Source organism: Sinocyclocheilus anshuiensis, unplaced genomic scaffold (assembly GCF_001515605.1).
Source record: "Sinocyclocheilus anshuiensis isolate Anshui unplaced genomic scaffold, SAMN03320099.WGS_v1.1 scaffold23, whole genome shotgun sequence".
Classification (NCBI taxonomy): domain Eukaryota; kingdom Metazoa; phylum Chordata; class Actinopteri; order Cypriniformes; family Cyprinidae; genus Sinocyclocheilus; species Sinocyclocheilus anshuiensis.
The window spans coordinates 1,196,334-1,216,684 of NW_015552545.1; the positions used below are offsets into that span (position 1 = coordinate 1,196,334).

Genomic DNA, 20,351 nt, shown 5'->3' on the forward strand with positions numbered 1-20,351 from the left:
TAAGGGGGTCTGAATACTTTCCGTACCCACTGTATATATATATTTGCAACAGAAATTTCAATGACCTTTTAAAGATTTCAGCAATTTTCCAGCCTTTAAAATCACACATTTTCAAATGCCCTGATATTTACAGGTTTCTCATGAAGGCACGGCTATGACAGTTATGTGCAATAAAAAAAGTATGGTTATTTAGCCCATTATTTTGTAGAATATCTATTATTTATATACTATTTTAAGTCATTAATAATATTTCAAATTAGCTTTTATTTTCAGCTTTCATTTTAAATTTAGATCAAATTTAAATGGTCTCATTTATTAGTTTTTTATATTTCTATTTAGCTTTAATTTTTATTACTGTTTAAGTAATAAAAATATTATTGGTTCCTCTTATTAAGTAGTTTAAGTAAATTTAGTAATTCATCTTTAATATATTTTAGGTCAGTTAATAGGCAACATTTCTCATTTTTGTTGCATAATTATATTTTATTTTACTGATGAAATGAAAAAAAAATTATAATAATTTTAGGTAACAATAACAATACTGATATCAATCACCCTATTTAAAAACAATGTTTGACTGGAGACAGGTGGACATAACCCTGAGCCAGCCAAATTATAGTGGGCTTACTAGTGAACTAGTTGTTCAGACCAACTGCTGACTAGTCAAATATGCAGTTTTGCACATGCCTTGTCTAGACTCATTCTTCTGAACAAACTATGCTTAAGAAAATGTTCAAAATACAGTTAATTGTACTAGGTTTCAAGTGGGTCTGCTCTATTGATATAGCTGTATATCATCTAGCTACCTGTTTTCTGCACTAGACATTGTTATGAAGAACACATAAGCCTAGCTAAACAGCAGGCTGCTTGCGTTGTGGGTGGTGTGGTGGTGCAGACAGGAGCTGGTCCCTTCTGCACTCTCATTAGAGCCGAGAACAACATGGTCAGGCGCATCCGCTGCCGTGCTCTCCTGAGAGTTTGACCTCAGTTCATCTCCACACCCAGCCAAGGAATTATGGCTTTGAATTACCCTCTTCCCAATCCTCCATGGCCTGTTGAACTCAAGATATGGATGAGATAGCTGGAGACAGTGCAGTCTTCTCCAGAATTGCTTATAATTAGATAAAGCAAATTACACCACAGCAGAACAACTCCAAAATGTGTTATATATAGGATGCTATGAGTAAATTTCTGGTCTGAAATAAATATTTTTTTTATTTTTATGTTATTTTTTGCACTTCAAAACTACATCTAGTAGCTAAAGTGATATTAAACATGAATAACATTATCCTACTGTACGTTTGTAGGTCAATATCATAAATTTATATGCATGGATTCATGGAAAGCAGATGGTTTTGATTAGAAAGCAAGATGCCTAGAGAGCTTGGGTTCCAATTAAATCTGTTTCTTAAAGGGAGGGGGGGAGGGTTCTAACGCTATTTCATGCATTCTGAATTATTTACACTGTTAAAGAGTTGGATTCTTATGCTAAATATGGCCAAAGTTTCAAAAGACGAGTTGGGTGTATGACGGAGTATTTCTGTAGCAAATACACTCCTTCTGGGTTCGAATACGTTTCGGAAAGTTTTTTTTTCTGAGTATGGCGAGTATTTTCGAGAATTCCTTATCTGGGCACTTCTCCCGGAAGAGCGTGCGCACACATCAACCGAGCGAGAGCACGGCCATCAGCGTGCTTCATTCGGTTACGGAAGTTGTCGGCAGCGCTGCACAGGGCTTGCTCGAGAAGATTGGTTGTGAGGGAAAGATAACCTTGTTCAGCTTCCCAAAGAACCTAGCATTAAGGGAACAGTGGATGCAGTTTGTATTTCCGGGGCCAGGATTTCCATATTGCCTAAAATATCCAGGTTTTGTCTTTGTTTTCCTGTTTCCGGTTTTGCTGAAAGTTATGATCAAAAAGTAGTTTGACAATAACATGCAGGCATTGTACATAATTGACCAATCATGGCACGTGAGAAGACGGGATCTACAGAGAATGGTCAAAGCGATGCAAATACGCGTACATATTAGGTGTGTTCTACTTGAATCAGTGCTTTGCAGACTGATTGGTGTATGACATCAAAGTATTGCGAGAGCAATTCGAAAGCATAAGGAGCCGTCTGTTCTCTATAGCTCTCATGGTACTTTGATGTCATAACACCGATCGGTCTGTGCAGCGCAAACAAAGCCAAAACCTGGATATTATAGCCAATATAGAAATCCTGGCCAGGACGTGTCTGGGAAAAGTCGGAACTTCAGGCGGTAAGTAAAACTGCAACAAATTTCTGTGTTTTGTTGGCAATCGGCACACAAGTGCATATAATGTAAACAACACAAACGTGCTTGTGACACTTTAGCTTTTTTTTTTTTTTCAGGGAGAAGCAACACCGATCGGTCTGTGCAGCGCAAACAAAGCCAAAACCTGGATATTATAGCCAATATAGAAATCCTGGCCAGGACGTGTCTGGGAAAAGTCGGAACTTCAGGCGGTAAGTAAAACTGCAACAAATTTCTGTGTTTTGTTGGCAATCGGCACACAAGTGCATATAATGTAAACAACACAAACGTGCTTGTGACACTTTAGCTTTTTTTTTTTTTTCTCAGAGAGAAGCTGTAAAGCTGTATCTTTCTTTTATAAATCTGATAAAACTAAAGACTCTTCGGATATGAAGGATGCAATACTACTCTATAGGTACGCAAGATTAACATGAGATTGGCAGAAACTGTGCGTTTTATGTCCACTTTAAATCAAATTCTATTTCTTGCCTGATGAGATAAGGAACAGGCATTGTTTGTCTTTTTAAAATGTAATCACAGCTTCATTGGTCTTCGGAGACATTGGCATAATTCTGCATTATATACATTCCTGATGCCAAACAGTTCACTTTAACGCAGCGTGGCAAATACTATTGTGCCTTTGACATACAGTAAAGATCTCAGATCTCAGAGCCAACCTATTTTGCTAAAGGTGACCTGCCCATTATAATTGCGCAACAGTGGAGAGAACAATCAGTGGGCCCCCTGCCAAAATTAATGGGTGTGGCAAGTATTTGCTTCAAATTCTGAGCTCTAAAGAGCATATGCAGAACGTTAACCTTCAGGATCCTGCCACCTGTTTAACACCAGCAGCAAACGATATTGAAAGCAAAAAAAGTTGTTTGAGTTAAAGATGATTTTTGAGTTGAACATGAAGAGTAATAGTAATGGGACAGTTCAGTGGAACTGCGATCAAACTCTCGTCACTCACCCTAATTTCTCCATTATTGGCTTTTGCGTTGTGATTGAAGGCCTGAGCTGGGTCTTTGTGATAAACTTTCAGGCAAGAGTGTGATGTGATGTTCCTGCAAAGAAAAAGAAAACACAAATGTATATATATATATATATATATATATATATATAATTTTAGAATATTAGTATTGTTTATTATACAACCATTCAAAATGTTGGGGTAAGAATATTTTTAAAATGGTTTTGAAATAAGTCTCATTTGCTTACCAAGGCTTAATTTATTCATTTATGATAAAAAATACAGTAAAAACTGTGAAGTGTGTAAGTGAAAAATAGTTCTGCTGCTAAATATTTCTGTGGATTTTTTGTGATTTTTTTTTGATGAATAGCAAGCTCAGAAAAACAGCATATATGTGATATACAATTTTTGGAGCATTTAAGTATTTATTGTCACTTTTTGATAAATGTAATCAATCCTTGCAGGATAAAAGTGTAAATAAGTGTTATAGATGTATATATACTGTATATATATATATATATATATAGAGAGAAAGATATTTTTTCTTGGTGTTAAGTCCAGAGTGTTGTGGTGTAAATAACACTTAAAAATTCAGGTTCAATGAGGCAGAACAGAGCGTTACTACAATGAGCTGCAGCTCACAGCGACACAAAGGTTAGAAGCGTGTCAACACAAGCTACTTCCTCATAACTATAACGCTTGTTAAAAAAACCAAGCCCATCCTGTGCCGAATAACACACACACACACACACACACACACACACACACACACACACACACACACACACACAAGCGAAGAGTAGGGTGTGGAAAAGGGAGTCACCCAACAGTTTGAACGTACTTAAAATCAACCACTGCATGCAATTTTCTGCACTTATAACTAAGCACACTGTAAAAGGGAATGGCTGTGATATTTTTGCGATATTTAACATAACCTAATATTTTGTACATAGTATGTTATATGTTTTAAATTCATTATATAATTCATGTTAAAAAAATAATGTCTGACAATGACAAGAGTTTCTGTTGAGCAAAACACACACCTGACATCAGTCAACTCATAGTACATATTCCTCATGTCATCTTTGATGTATATAGCCACGCTGGGGGACTCCAGTATCTTCATAGTGAGGTGCTGAGGAAAGGCACTGACAAACAGAGCCTTGATGGTGTCTGCACCTGTCACCTCATTGGGCATTCGGATCTGTTTGGTCTCTTCTCCATACTGCAGGTAGAGGACACCTAAATATAAACCAAGTATAAGAGGTTGATAATAGCACAATATGTAAAATGTAAGATTTCTGCAGGACTTTCGAGACGAATTAAAGGGGTCATATGATGCGATTTCAATTTTTCCTTTCTCTTTGGAGTGTTACAAGCTCTTGGTGCTAACGTTAGACTAAAATGCCGGCAGTTCTGACTCACGTAAGTATGTTTTCATTTAAAGGATTTGCCACTGATGATTCAAACGTGAGTTTTGAGCAGTGTAGAGTAGCACTTGTTTGTTATTTCTCCGATCACAAATGCAGACATGGTTTTATGTTTACGCGGCGCAATGCAACCAACGCGTAAAAAGACAGAAGTCATTATAATCCGTAATTATGTCCCCACTGGATGCAACAAATGCCTAGTTTATAATGGGTTTTAATGTTTTTGAATCGTCGCCTGATAGTATGGTAAGGGACGTAACATTTCCGTCACACGCTTGAGGTATTCGGCCAATCACAACGCACTGGATAGCTGGCCAATCACAGCACACCTCTCTTTTCAGACCGATGAGCTTTGTAAAAAACGATGCATTTCAGAAAGGTGGGGCATAAAGGGAGAAATAATAATGTACAGTATGTGGAAAATAATGTGTTTTTTGAACTTTAAACCGCATAAACACATTTCATTACACCAAATACACAAAATAATGTTCTTTTTAGCAACATCATATGACCCCTTTAAGTATGGAATGACTAAAAGCTGTATACATATACCTTCAATGCATACAGCACAGCATACAGGCTAACAAGGGTACCAATGGTAAATGGTGACAACTGCATTCTGTCCTAGACCCTTCATTAAATGATTCTCTTGAGACAGCCCAAATGGGGTCTCGGAGGAATGCAGTGTAAGCATTTTCTTGCCTTGCGATATTTGGAGCAAAATGTACCATTTGCTCTCTAGCTGTAACATGAACCAGATGTTTAAACATGCATGAAGTGATATAGAGCTTTTATTAAAAATAAAGCATATTCACATTAAGAAATTTACCAATTAAAGTGAAAGAATGCCCAGTTTTTGCACATTCACCTCAAGAATATTTCCAAAAAGTGAAGTGTCTTTAAATAAAATCATAAAAGTAACGAGTCCATTTGAAACCGTTGTATGCAATGCTGAGAGTAAAAAACAGTTTATGCTTTGTGTACGAAAAAAAAAAACTACAAAAGGCCAGCTGCCAAAAATAGCAAAAACATTAGAAATGGCATCAACATTTGGTCTGACATGCCCAAAGGTAGGCACTTTGTCAAAATGTGTTATATTAAGTTTATATTACACACTATTTCTTTAACAAAGAAAGCTACAAAGCTATAAAGGGTTTCAGTGAGAATTCAATTATAATATTCAAATATTCTGTTTAAAATAACAACAGGGACTTACTGATCTTCTCTTTTAACGTGCAACATGGATTCAAAAATACTCTTAATTTACTAATATCTGACTAACATCAGCCTTGCCTTAAAACTTGATTTGTAACTTCATCAACATTACTTCAAAATATCTATTGACAATCATGGGGGAATAAATAAATCAAAAACACACCCATGAGTTAAAAACTTGAAAACACTGAGTCAGTACTTTACCTAATGACCTGTCCTTGGTCTGGTTATTTGACTTGACCACGGGGAGGCTCGCTCGGGAGCGGCTGCCTCGGGTGAAGGCGGAGGGGGCTCCTCCTTCCGACATGGCCTCCAAAGAATCAAGGGAGGCCAAAGAGAGATGCTCCCCCAACTCCCTTACAGCAGACAGTGGGGTTACACTGTGCCCAGAACTCCTGATCTACAAGACAACACAAAATGATCAAAGAAGAGGTTAAACAGATCATTTAGAACTGGATCTATCATCAAACACTTCACAAAAGACAGTATTTTTGTCTAAATAATTTAACCCTAAAGATTTCGGCAATGTTATGTGTTATGTATTATTGTATTTATTGATATTTTGAATTAGCTTTTAATTTAATATTTTGTTTTCATTTTTACTTTAGTTTTAGTAATTCTGTTATGTGCTTTCGCTATTTTTATCTTTTTATTTTTTATTTCAGTTTTAGTAATCTTACTTAAACTTCAAAGTTACCAAGGCAACATTTATCATTTCATTTTTAAGTTTTTTTTTTAAAGTTTTTTATTTAATATTTATATTTTATTTCATTTCAGCTTTATTTCAATTTATGATTTTAGTTGTAGTATTTATTAGTTAACTCTAACAACAGAGTTGCCTAGCATCTGAACTGTTAAAACATTTGAAAAAGATTTATAAGTTTATTAACTGTGCATTCTGAATGTCAAGATGTGAGCAGCCTGGTACCGTCATAAACTTAAATGCTCAATAAAAGGCCACAGAAAGGTCAGAGAGGAATTGTGGAGAGATACTAAATAGACAGACACAGCTCTATTCAGTAAACAATCAATACCCGAGAGAACAAAAAAAGAGTGGCTCTCAAGCATTGGTTAATTTAATTTATTTCTCAAGCAATGGTTACAATGGTTAAGCAAAAAAAAATGACATTAAAATCCTTCATTTATTATTCAACCATATTTGCAATTTATGTGCCTAAAGAGATTAACTGAAAACAATAATCTACGCATCACAAGGGTGACTACGAAATAAGAAAAGGTATGGTAGTCATCTGATTCCTTTTCCGTTTCATGACATGTGGACATAAAATCGTCAACACGTCTTTAAGTCAATTATGTCTCAGTCCTATAATTTAGCTCACATTAAAAAAAGAAAATGGAGTGATTTATCTCCAGTTGCACAAAAGCAGTAAACGCACAAAGACCAATTAGTGTGCTCTGGCACAGACATTATCCTTTGTAGCCTATTTATTTTCAAAGGCCAAAGTGTATCAACGTGGTTGTCCTCAAAATAACACAATTTGGGCCTATACAGACAGCAGACATCGGATATATGTTCACAGAGGATGGGCTTTCACCCATTGCTCCCTTCTCAGCAACAGAAAGAAGCGACAGGCAGAAGGCCACATATACTGAGTCAGAGCGCGTCTCATCATAACGACAACACGCACACTGACCTGCTCTGACATGCACGCCTGCCAGATTACCACCCTGCATGACCCGAAGGAACTTAATCCTTCTATACTGCGCTGCTTCATTTTCGACTGTGGTTGTGGTGACAATGCAATTATGAGGTCAGGACAGAAGCACACAATTACACCTTAGACTCCGCGTTTGACGCAGGCATTTCCGAAAATGTCTCGAAACATTTCTGTAAACACCTTTTCAGAACTATATTTAAATCAAACCATTCTTTTGTACATTTTACTAAGTTTTTGTGCACCCCCACAGATTAGTTCGAGACGAGCTCTAAACGTGTTTTGACCGAACAATGCTCCATTGTGCTAACTTGGACACTTTCGGTCTGAAGTCTTGTGTTATGTAAATCTAAAAAAAAATACTGTTGTACCTTTGGGAGGATCTCTGCTGACAGTAGTCTGTGCAAAAATGCAAAAATCTCCATGACATGGTGTATGCAAGTCTCAAAGTTGATACTAAAGTAGGGTGACCATACGTGCCATTTTCCCAGGACGCGTCCTGGCCAGGATTTCTATATTGCCTAAAATATCTAGGTTTTGGCTTTGCTTGCGTGTGCAGACCGATCGGTGTATGACATCAAAATACCTAGAGAGCATTTTGAAAGCGTAAGGAACCATCTGTATGGTACTTTGATATCATACACCGATCGGTCTGCACATGCAAGCAAATCCAAAACCTAGATATTTTAGGCAATATAGAAATCCTGGCCAGGACGCGTCCTGGGAAAATGGCACGTATGGTCACCCTATACTAAAGAGTAAGGTCATGACCGGTTCAGCCTAAAGGGTGATTCACACAGAATGTGTTTTTGAGCTTAAAAAAAAGAAAGAAATGTAACTACTTTTTTTAAAAGTTGAAGAACTTGAGAGCCACTCTTTTTAGCGGCATGTCATGAGCGATATGCTGCAAAAGACGCAACAGGTAAAAGCAACGGTCAAAACGGTCATCAATCTAGTGAATGTTTACATGATAGAAAACAATGGAAAAGTACCAATGCAAAACGTGTTCCATGTAAACTGCTTCTTTAGGGTTTAAAAAGGGTTAGAAGAGGGTCTTGTGTAAAAAAAAAAAAACGTGAGACTCAGAGCAATGGAATGGAAGAAAACACAAGGTCTAAAGATGTGATTTTTTTGTGAGTGTGAGTTTTCAGAACACTGTTTCATGCGCGACACAACAACGCAAGTCAAACACGTCCATCTAGTGCATGTTTACATGTAAAAACAATAGAAAAGAAGTGCAATGGAATGTTAAAACGTGAGAAGCAGGGCAGTGGAAATAATAAAAAAAAAAGCCCAAGGTCTAGAGACACGATTTTTTAAAGGTTGATCTTTTAACTTGAGCAACACGTTTTTAGTGGTGTGTAATGTGCAAAACATTGCAATAGAGACATGAGTGAATCAGTCAAACACTTCCGTCTAACACATTTCCAAAGAAAAACTATGGGAAATCAGATCAGTGGAATGCAAAAAGACAATCAAGGTCCAGATAAACAGTTGATATTTTAACTTGAGAGCCACATTTTTAGAACACTATATGCATGAGACATTGCAAAAATATGCGAGCGCAACAGTCAAAGAAATCCATCTAATGCATGTTTTCATAGAAAAGCTATGAAAAAGCAGTGCAGTTGAATGCAAAATGTGAGACAATGGGAAGTATAATTGAAATAATTGAATTGTAATTGAATTTAAGATGTCATGAGCGAGACTGCAAAGGGCAAAAGATGCAAGCCCAGTGGCCAAAGACATTCATCTAGATTCTAGAGCATCTTTACATACAAAAACAATGGAAAATCAGCACAGTGGAATACAAAAACACATTCTGTGTGAACGGCCCTTAAGAATACAAGAGATCAGCTTCCTTATTTGCATGTTACTGCTGCACTGACTCCAGATTCACCCTATACGTCATCCCTACACTGAATGCATTCTTAGGAAATGCACAAATTGTTTTTGATGGCTTTGATGGAGGTGGCTGAACTTGCCCATTATGCAGGCAATACCAGAAACCTCTTTTTAAAGTCAAAAACTATGTTGACTGATGGAAAACAGTGCCCTGGCAATTCATTAGGAGGCATATCCAAAAATCTTTCATTCTGAAGATCCAGGTTGAGACTTGGAAGGTGATGAATATGAGCTTGATGTTATCTTTGCACAGGTGTTGCATTGTGAGATGACTAACAATCGCTCCGGTGTGCACAGACGCAAGAGCAAATAATAGGCTTTTATGTTCACCTGAAAAAAGGTGCATCAAACTGTGCCCAGATTAATGGTGCATGACAGCTGGGATCATTTTAGACATGCATAATGTAACTGTACGTTAAACATTTCATTGTGTGGATTAAATAAAATAAATATGATTGCATTCTTAAGATTGCTTAAGGATAACCCTGAAAAAAACAAGCAGTCAACAACAGCCGCTGTACTTAACACTTGTTGAAAGTGTTACTCTGATTATCCAGATGCTTCAACTGTACCCTGCAGACCAGGGATCAAATTTACACCTATTTCACATGCATAAGCAAGCCGTGCTGACATACGCTCACACTCGGGCACTGTCAGAATGCGTTACCTGCAGAATGCCAAGAGAGGACTGAAAACAGCAGTTTAAAGCATAAGGGTGGGCTTGAGGGGAGCAGCTTGTACGGTTCACTGCACTCTCCTCTAATCACAGGCAGATGAATGGCCACAAACCATGCTTCATCTGAGCCGGTCTAATGCCAGGTCTTTGAACGCACTGGCAGGGTCAGATAAATCATACATCATTCTCTCTGGGTCTGGAGAATATTGAAGTAAGAATGAACGAAAGAGCGAAAGATGGATGAAACACACACTCCCTTCTGCTGGATGGGCTTCAGTTTTGTTCAGTGCCAGGGGCATGATATGAAATTACTCACGGCTGTACCCAGCCACAGAAAAAAACTATATTAAAAAAAATAATAAATCAAGAGACAGACACATTGCATTGAAAGAAACCAGCTATTGGGAAAGCAAGTGATACTTGTGAGTTAAAAGAAGAACCCCCCTCCACAAAAAAAAAAAAAAAAAAACACCTTACAAAAACTCTGGCGGTTCACGTACAATGGTAAGGTGATTAGATGCTAAATACCATGGTGCATAGTACTTTTCACCATGGTGTTTGCCTGGAACGTCAAAAAAAACATAATATTTCCATGGTAGGCTATATAAAAAACATTACACTACCATAATTATTTTGGGTAGCCTACATTGAAATGGATAAGCAGTAGTTTCTCATAATCTGATAACTAGTAGAATCTCATAATATGATAACTGGCATAATATCCTAATTGTTTTGCATATCTTTAAGAATTTTGATCCAAGAGAACCAGTATGACGACTTCTCTGTTTACGTTCAGTTTACACATCCATTACTCCGATGACTTGCAAGACAATGCGTTGATTCATTAGTTAAAAAGCTCATAATTTAGTTTAATGGTATTATGGACGTTAACTATTTAAAACCTATACAATATAAGTAAAATAAACATCATTTTCTTTACTTAACGAGTTGAGACAAGCCTATTGCTTACACAGACTGACTTGCTGACACTGTAAAACAATTGTCATTTTAGGCTAATTTACAATAGCTACCTTGATGCAACCTCCACCTTGATTCTTCACACAAAGGGCATATTCCAGATAATAAATAGCAAACGTCAATAGCAAGTCCGGTAGTGTGTCTGAAAGTAGATGTAGATCGCTGCAGAAGTTTGTCTGCAGTGAAGTGATCTTTGAAAGCCGTGACATCAGCGTCTGCACAGAGACACACCCACCTACATGAACTTACCTGAAAGACTTGTTGGGCTACAAAAATGCACTGAAGCAAGGTGGTTGCGAAATGTGCCGTTCCATCACCTTCTGGTTTACTACATCTTAAATCAAAATAGCGACATTAAGTCCTGAAAACATTGGTGAGGCTATTGTTAAACAGGCATATTAAAATGTGTTACGCGACTCTCTGGAGTAGGCCTATTAAATTCTGATTGGTCAATCGCAGTATTACGCGAATGGTAAAATAAATGAACGTTTTTCGAGAGCATTTCCTATAGCCGTATTCTGCAGTATTGTACTAGTATACTGATAAAATAAAATATTTCAACTCAAATCAGAATTTATTAAAAGCTGATAATAGTAATAATAACAACAATTAATAAATACATATAATCCCATCGGTAATTCTTACATTTAAATGTAATGCGGTCAGTGACGTTGCAGCAGCGCTCAAAGATAACGAGCTTTATTTTAGGCTACGTTCCGCGTCCCACACTTCAGAGGGTTTTCTTTGTATGTTCTGCTGTTTATCTACTTCCTTTGAAGGCAATTACTGATGGTGTAAAATACTACAGTTTTGGATATCTGTACGTGAGCGCAGTCATCTGGAGATGGCATGGTATTACATTCAGTGTGTAGCCTACATTTTATGTTTACGTGGCTATAATTTAGCCTACCTTTTATATTTATGTAATTATTTAAGGTGTACGTTAAACAATTTATTCACATTTATTATTTTTTATGAATGTAATTGTTTATTCAAGCATACATACAAATAAATCTGCAACAGTCCAAGCTGTGACTGCACCACTCAAATTTATCCATCCGGCAAAGATACAATGAAAATGTCAAGCGGAAACTAGCAGCAATAAAAATGCCAGCGTTCTTTAATCTGTCAAGAGTCACATGTGTAGGCCAGAGTAAGGGAATGGTAACATATGTGGAGAGGGGCTAAACCAACTGTAAAAGTTTTCTTGCAAGGCTTGGACCAATCTCTTATAGAAATATGTCATGTTATGGAATTTCATTGACTATGATGACAAAATGTAATGATTTACACAGAAAACAATGGACATTTTTTTCTGTGCTGTTAACTTATTTTATCAAATGCTTCCATCTGTTTTTGATGGTGCCATTTTGATTTGACTTTTATATTTAAAAACCTCATTTAGCCTAAGTGAAAAAATATTCAATAGCTGATTTGAATATTTCAGAGCTAAGCTTACCTGGTCTCTGAGTCTTTCCTGGTGCCCCATAATGACAGAAGCATGATGGGGATACTTCTGTTTTAAATGTTCAAGAAAGGCCTCTTTCTTGTGGTCCATGTTGTAGGACTGCACGACGATCACGTCCCCAGCGGTACGAGGCCCTCCTACTGTGTGTCTCCTTGGCACGGTGTGAGGGGACCAGGGGTCTGACTGCTCGCTCTCATCTGCACTGCTTTGTTTTCTGCTGTTGCTGTCCACATCCTCATGGGAGCACAGCCTCTGGTTGCTTCTCGTTGGCTCTTTGATTAAAGTCATAAGAACATATACAAAGGAATATAGATTAGATAGGGACACTCAGTGGGCGGCTGTACATGGCTTGAGACCTACAATTAATTAGTGTGATAAGCAACACAGTCAAGGCAATGACCGGCTTAGAGTCGGACAGCTGCTGGCCAAGAGAGCAATTATTGAGCAAAGCTACAAACAGGCCATTTGTTTCCCATAAACAGCTTGCACCTTGCCAAAAGAGGTCTCAGTGCACTCAGTGTGATGGCTCATTATTAGCCCGAGCTGACTGCATGGCATTGAGGCCCTCCAGTGGGGAGTCAAACCACTGCGCAGAATCAACAGTTTTATTATATACTTCAGAATTATTATTCACATGCATTGTTGTTATTACTAACTAAAACTAAGAAAACGTAAACTCTTAAAAATCATGGAAATGCTTTACAGTAAGGTGTCATAACATGAACTAGTTAACATGAACCAACAATGAACATTTATTTATATTAATCAATGATAATTTCAACATTAATTCATTTTTTAAATATATTTGTTATTTGTATTTGTTAACATTAATTAATGCATTGTGAACTAACATGAACAAACAATGAACAGTTGTGTTTCTACTAACTATAACATTAACAAAGATTTAAAAATGCTTTAAAATATATACTGGTCATTAATCTTAGCTAATGCATTTACTAATGTTAACAAATGAGACCTTATTATAAAGTTCATTACCATATTGTTATTTGAAATAAAGCTAAAATAAATCAAAATATAAATATTAGATGAAAATTATAAATGTTGTCTTGTCAACAAATAAATAAGTTTAAGTGCAAATACTAACATTAATAAAACTAAAACTGAAATAAAAATACATAAAAGTTAAATATAGCTAAAACAAATAAATAATAATTCCAAATATCAATAAATACTATGTAATATATAAACAACACTAAAATAACACTGCCTACATGGGCACCATTAGTTTGGATATACATATTTAAATGATTTTTTTTCCCTGTCATATTGTGAATGTGCATTCAATAGAAATATGTAAAACAATATGATACAGATAATGTATTTTCTTATACAATAAAGCAGCTTTACAAGCCTTTACAAATAATTTTAGATATAATGTACCATGCTGCTTGATGTATTGCAAGCACTGCACAAATCCTTGTAAATCAATACATTTCTGCAAAATAAATTTTCATAATTTGTGGACCTGTAGGTTTTGTTTGGGTGAATGTGCCAACAAGTTTACTATAAAGAATTATTGCATCATTATTGGCTAAGACAGACACATTCCATCATTGGAAGCTAATGAGAGACAAGCAGTTATCCCACTTAATTTCCTCTCTCATGGTAGCCTTTTCGGAGTCTCAGACTTCTTGTTAGGGAAAGAGTTTAATGCTTAATGAGGACATCTAAAAACCCTGTGGTATGTGGAGGAATTTTCTCATTATTTATTGTGCCGCTGTCCTCCCTTTGTGGATAAGATTCACTGGAAAACATTAGGAGAAAAGAAGAGGAACTTTATGCTCTTTCACGTGACCTGTAGTTTGTAGTGTACAAAATCTGAATATAGGGACTGAGATGATCCATTCACAGACAATTGTGGTGAGATTTGTGCTTTATGTTGGGTTTTTCTACAGGCCTAGTATTGTTGGACAGCTAAGGTGTCGTACATTTCTTTAGTAATGGTCTGCTGAAGCCCTTTAACTTTTCCTGACCTGAAATATCCCCAGCCCATTGCTCACTTATGAAAAAATGGACACTAAAAGAGTTGTTTCCTCACAGAGACATTGTGAAAGAAAAATCACACTGTCAACAAGACTGAAGAGGGTCAGACTGATGAAGATGAAATTGTTGCAGTTTGCATGCCTTTGCACTTATTCCCCATAAAACATATTGCATGAGAGAATTTAAATCATTTTTTCTCATTTTTGTGCAGAAAGTGTCACATACTGTGAATGAGGTATGTTGAGATGGAGTGATAACTTACATCTGTACTAGTCAAGAAGAAAAATGAAAGATTTTTACTAGACGCTTCCTATTTCTGACCAGAAAAGAGATGTTCCTTCCATTTTTATCACCCATTTGAGAAAAAACTTGCTTGGTGTCTGATCACTATCAGGCATCTGCATGGCCCCGAGAAGAAGGCCACGGTTAATGCTGCTGAGTGGCTGTAGATAACTGATGATGGCCAGCTGTTCCTGTGGTGATTATGTATTAATGCCTGCTTGTTGTTGGACTAAAGAAACATTCACACTCCTCTGAAAGTTATCATTCATACATACAAATAGATATACTACTGCAGTTATTCTGAGGAACATGAAGGACGTCTGTGTTGTTATGCACATCCTTAGCAATTGTTTTGCAAATTATCTTTGGTGTAAGGTTGGAATTTTGTAATACTTGATTTTATTGTAGAATTTCTCATGATTTAAGATATATTGTCAATATTATAAATATAAAGTTTTTGTAAATGCAAATATATACACTTTATGCTCATCAAGGCTGCATTTATTTGATCAAAGATAAAGTAAAAACAGTTCAAATGTAAAATAACTGTTTACTATTTTAATATATTTTAAAATGTAATTTATTCCTCTGATGGCAAAACGTAATTTTCAGCAGTCATTACTTCAGTCTCACATGCTCCTTCAGAACTCATTTTACAGTAATATGCTGATTTGGTGCTGAAGAATAATTTCTTACTATTATCAATGTTAAAACCAGTTGTGCTGCTTAGTTTTTATGTGGAAACCATGATACTTTTTGCAGGATTCTTTGACAAAAGTTCAAAAGAACAGTGTTTATTTTGTAACATTATAAATGTCTTCAGTGAGACTTTCGATCAGTTTTTTTTTTTAAATTCCAGGCCCCAAACTTTTGAATGTCAATAAATAAATAAACAACATAACATAACACAATTTTGTTTATTGAAACATTATTTTGGACAAAAAATTGCGACACTCAATGTGCAAAAATCATATAACATTTTGTGTTATAGGCAGTTATATCACAGTGAGCTGTTGATTAAATCTGTTAGAATTGTTGAAGCATTTATGTTGTATCTATCAATTTATCCATCTATTCATCATCTATATTATATTTTTATTGTCTTTTAATTACTTCAGATGAACAAAAGATGAGCTAACATTATCTCCAGTGGTCTTGCAAAGCCCCTCTGGGTAACTTTCTATGTTTGCATCCAATTTATCCAAGAGTAAAACTCTCCCTTTAATGGTCTTTTAATGTTATCCAGTTCCAAGTGTATGGATTATTAAAATCATTCCCCTATATCCTTTATACTCTCTAATTTATGCTCTCCTCAGTGAAACAGACGACCACTGGAGAAAATCCAGGTGTTGTCTGTCATTTTCCAAGCATGTAAGGTCACTTTATGGAGAGGATATCCTCTCTCCACTCACAGATGTTGTTTATGCACTTGGGACTGAATGACAAACCTGTATCTCCAAAACGTCAGCATTATGGTGTGGACATGCCGAGGCACTGCCATACAGCATTAGACAGTTGTCAACACATTTGAAAGTCTTACTCTGACGTTTAATCTGAAGTTTCACATTAAACACATCACACACTGGACTTCAAACTGTGACTAATGCCTCATCATCCATACTAAGCGATAAGTGTGGATGATTTCAAGAGGTTTGGGTATTTGCAGGCCTGGCATCATGAGTATTTGCTTTTCTCTTAAAATGAAGTAAGTGTTGATTCCTCTGCCTCTTTCATGAGAGTTTTATGCTTGAAAAATTAGGTATAGCAGTCAAATGCCATGTAGACTATTACACTATAAAGACTATAAATCTATTTATGGGTCATTAGGGCCAGACAGATTCAATGTGTGCTTTTTCCTGATAGAATATATATGCCGTCTGAAATCTTCTAAAATGATCACTTGTTTTTATCAGGTTCCTATGTTTAGGTTCAGTTATTTCACTTTAATGGCAATGAAAAGGACCTGTTTATTGACATTAAACTGAAATCACTGAACCTAAACATAGGAACCTGATAAAAAAGTGATCATTTTAGAAGATTTAATATTTTATATAATTTTGCACCTGAAGTCTTCATATATATATATAGCTGCAAAATAACAAAGAGTGAAAAATTGAAGGGGGTCTGAATACTTTCCTTCCGTACCCACTGTATATATATATATATATATAATATTATTTATTTATTTATTAGTGAACAAATAGTCAGTGAAACTGATGAAAGGACAGTTATGTCATAAGACTTAGTCATGAGATCCACAGTGAGACAATGCTTTTTTCAGGCAAGGCCATTATTTGTCTTCCCATTCTGAGGGGAAAGGTGTTTTTATGTAACAAGGAAAACTTTTCCTCACTGGAAATCAACTTCTAACTGGCATTGTGAATGTCCTAATTATGGCATTTGACATAACTGGCATGGTTAGAGTATTTTGTGTCTGCCATCTGCCATGGCTTGAATGTTTAGACTGCAGTGTGTTGTGATTAGTATTCAGTGTGGTGTCTTCAGCTGAGAATCCTTAAGTATTATGTAAAACTGAATAGTCATAAAATGTGGGACATTTAATGACTTGCTTTCAATCAGTTTTCATACAGCGCTTGCATTATAGGTGTTGGAGCCTGTGCTAACCATGATAAGCAGCTTTGCATACTTACCTCTCTGTCCTGTTATGGGAGAATTGCTTTATCTTTCAAATACTAAACTGTGTTTGGTATTCGTTTATAGTCCAGGAATAAATGCTCTGAAGTGTTAGGTAACTCAAGGGACACTGTGTGAATGAAATAAAACCAACACATCCATCATTCTCGTCAACTGACTTGCTGAGAATGATTCCCTGACTTGTTCGAACAGATCCTCAGTTATACAAAGTACAAATTCCAAATAACAATACAACATTGAAATGGTGAAGCTAATCCCTGGAATCAGGCATTGCATGATTAAATGGTTTACCACAAATATGCTTAATATAATGTATCAGTGCCATCTAGTGTTTAATAAGACTAACAGTTCTCATATGTAATGATTGGTTAAACCTGGAAAATGAAATATGGAAAAAGTGTAAAAAGAAAGTTATTTTACTTCTAAAATGAAAATGAGAATTGAGATTTAAATATTATCTTAAGAAATATTTGATAATGCCAAGCCACAGTGTTTAATAATATGGTAGAAGTCTGTAATGTGAGTGTTTTTCTTGGCCGTCTTTGAGCTTCACACATTGAGAGGAATGTACCTCCTTTGTAAAACTTATTCCATGACCTTGCAATTATTTTGCTAGCCCCTCTCACAGTCTAAAGTAGACAGTGTCCATAGAAACCCGTATAGCGCTTTATTAGCCAAGAGTATCAGTCTCCCAGTGTAGCAACAGCATATTTAAATCAAACTGTTCAAACAGGCAGAACTTTTTAGAAAGTCAAAAAAATGAGAAAACTCAACTTCAGGCTGTTCACCTCTGCTTTCCATCAAGAATTGAAATGTATCATTAGAGATTTGACTATACCAAGACCAATGGATGTTTATATGAGCCGAGAACTTTAGTGGCTGGAGTGCGAGTGGACTCAATTATGGATAAATATTAAAGTCGAGTTACTCTAATCTCTTCACTAAAGAAAAAAGTTTCATTGCTATCCTGTGAGTGGAGAGCATAGGAATCTTCCATTAACCTGGTAGTACACTTCGCAGATCAGGGCACCAGCTTCAACACAGGCAGAATCACCCAGCTCAGATCCCCCTTGCATAGTCTTTTCCATTAATTTGTCCTTGACTGTTTTTCCTGCCCCCTTGTAATTCACACAGCCTAACAATAAACCCAAACCAACTCTCCTCATCTAAAACTAAAACTAAAACACCATGAAGTATGGCTGCAACACTATACTTTGCTGGGCTGCCAAAGTTATACAGCTTCATCTGCATCCCACCCACAAATTTATGAATACACAAATTGGATTAATTAACATTAAACTCTTAATCCATTTATATTTATACAGCATATACAATTTACATAAATACAATTGTTATATTATTTACATTTTTTTTACATTCCTCTGTATTTTATTTTGATTGTTTAGATGATGGTGACTTCATGCCTCAGTCTTTTCAAAATATTCAAAGACAGCTATTTAACATTACTGTTAGCAAATAAAAATGTATTAGTTATTACTAGTTACAGCTTAATTATTAAATCTTGTGAGTAAACCTTATTCCTACTCAATTTTTGTAAGCAGGATAAGTGAAAACAGTGGAAAGTGCTCCTCAGCTGATAATACACAGCAACTCGACATGGATGACTTCAGACCGTTCCAGCAAGCTCATCATTTTACCAGCACTTCTACTGCGCTGAGGAGATGGTGAAGTCTTGTTCCCTCCAAGCTCAGAACAAATTGCAGTCTTGTTCTCCTACAAACATGATTCATGAGTCGAGCTTGCATTAGATTGTCAAAGGAGTGTAAATACTGGTATGTTAAACCAGGGTTCTAAAGCACGGCAGAATACACAGAGAGAGCTCATGAGAGTACATCACTGTCAGGGTTTGTTTTGGTGTTCATGTCTTTTGCTTTGTATTCATGCTCTTAGTTTAATTTCCTGGTTTGTCATGTGTTCCTTGCCCCACATGTGATCATGTCATGTGCCACCCTTGTATGTAGGTGTGTTCGACTTCATGCAGCACTGCGCAGACTGATCGGCGGCTGACTTGAAGCAGTGCATGCCGGTTACAAATTTAATCCGACTTGAACCGGCGCCGACGCCACGTCACTGTCACGTGTGGCATCAAAGTACCGCATCTGTTTTTAGAACAGTAAAAGCTTTTTTATTGTAGTCGCAATGTTATATTGAGTCACGTTTATCATGAAAGCATATATACCCCCACTTTATTAGTTTTTAAATAGTATATATTTACGTTGAATTTTATTCTTGAACAGATGGCGCTGTATTAAGCAGTATATAAAAAGTGTTTCTGTTGCTCATGAAAACGATTCTGAAACGTCTGTGTATTTGACAAATATTGAATTTTATTCACTTCATCTGTGATAGACTATGCAAACACCACGAGAGCGTCATTACTGGGAGCAGAGAGTGTCCTACTTGACGTCTCTGCTTTCAATTCTGCCCCCGACTGCAAGAGGCTACTCTCACAGATCGGTCTGTGCAGTGCTTCATGAAGTCGAACACACCTATTGGCTGGAGCAGAAAGTGTCCGGCTTGACGTGTCCGTTTTCATCTCCGCCCCTGACTGCAAGCGGCTACTCTCGTTGATCGCCGTCTGTAGCCGTGCTTTAAGTCAAATGCACCTTGTGTGTTATGTTCTAATTGGTTCTTTGGTTCATGTGTCATGTTATCATTCGTTGTCTTAGTCATGTGTCCTGTCTCTCATTGGTTGATTCTTGTCGTGTGACCCTTAGTGTTTGGTATAAGTAGCCCTCATGTTGCCATTGTCTCTTGTCGAGTATTGAATGTAAACCTGCTGTCGGTGAGTTCTGTT

General features: G+C 36.5%; 1 pseudogene; it reads right to left on the minus strand.

The window, feature by feature from the left end:
- LOC107664033 (sickle tail protein homolog) overlaps positions 1 to 20,351 on the minus strand; it is a 51,029-nt pseudogene that overhangs the window by 14,324 nt on the left and 16,354 nt on the right.